This window comes from Panthera uncia (genome assembly GCF_023721935.1).
Source record: "Panthera uncia isolate 11264 chromosome D3 unlocalized genomic scaffold, Puncia_PCG_1.0 HiC_scaffold_8, whole genome shotgun sequence".
Lineage (NCBI taxonomy): Eukaryota > Metazoa > Chordata > Mammalia > Carnivora > Felidae > Panthera > Panthera uncia.
The window spans coordinates 58,457,653-58,458,586 of record NW_026057586.1 but is presented as its reverse complement, the minus strand read 5'-3'; the positions used below and the strand labels follow the sequence as shown (position 1 = coordinate 58,458,586).

Below are 934 nucleotides of genomic sequence, written 5' to 3'. Positions count from 1 at the left end.
GCTAAATAGGCAAGGGGCACTAAGGAGGACACTTGTTGGGATGAACACTGGGTGTTATATGAAAACGATGAATCACTAAATTCTATTCCTGAAATCATTGTTACACTATATGTTAACTAACTCGGATTTAAATTAGAAAACAAAACAAAACAAAAGGAGAGAATGTGACCAAGGTCTGGACAAAAGTGTGAATGCTATGCTGTGGGAACCAAGAGCTTTCAGGCTCCAATTTCATTTCAAAGTCTCAGTCAGAATATACTCTGGTTTCTCTTCAAATCGTATGAATCTTTCACCTCTTACTAAAGATTTCCGTGGAGAGGAACAACTCTGAGTCTTAAGCCAACTTTTCGAGGCCTTCTTTTAACAGGGCCACATATATCATTTCAAGATAAGGCTTCTGAGGTGTCCCTGGCTGGCTAAGTCAGTGGAGCATGCAACTCTCGATCATGGGGTTGTGGGTTTGAGACCCACATTGGGTGTACAGATTGCTTAAAAATAAAATCTTTAAAACAAATCTCAGAGCCATATTGGTACTTGGACTTTTTGACTTCAAACTGAAAATATCACATTACAATCATTCCCCTGGGCCGAGCCTCATGGTAGTTCCTGTCCTTCAAACTACATTGACTACCTTTTTGGTTTCTTTGTATCTTTAAGCTGAAAAAACCAGAATATAGGTACAAAAATGTGGAAATGTTACATCCTATACTGAGAACATTACTATTCAGCGATAACATAGCACAGAGCCTAATACAAGATGGTTACTCAAGTAAGTATTTTAATGAACTAATATCTCTACAAATACACACAGGAACCCTGCCCAAATCTGGAAAATAATTTAAGCCTGTGAACAAAGTCTGAAAACACACACACAAAAACCTTGGTACCAGTACAGAACTTTTAGCGCTTTAATTTTAGTTAGTAAATCAATCTC

The 934-nt window shown here is 37.7% G+C and overlaps 1 non-coding gene across 1 annotated transcript; it reads left to right on the top strand.

Annotated features, from left to right (window-relative positions):
- Positions 1 to 255: 255 nt before the first annotated feature.
- Positions 256 to 371, top strand: LOC125914981 (U5 spliceosomal RNA). The gene has a single exon (XR_007455519.1). It is a non-coding gene; the product is annotated as a U5 spliceosomal RNA (small nuclear RNA).
- Positions 372 to 934: the final 563 nt, after the last annotated feature.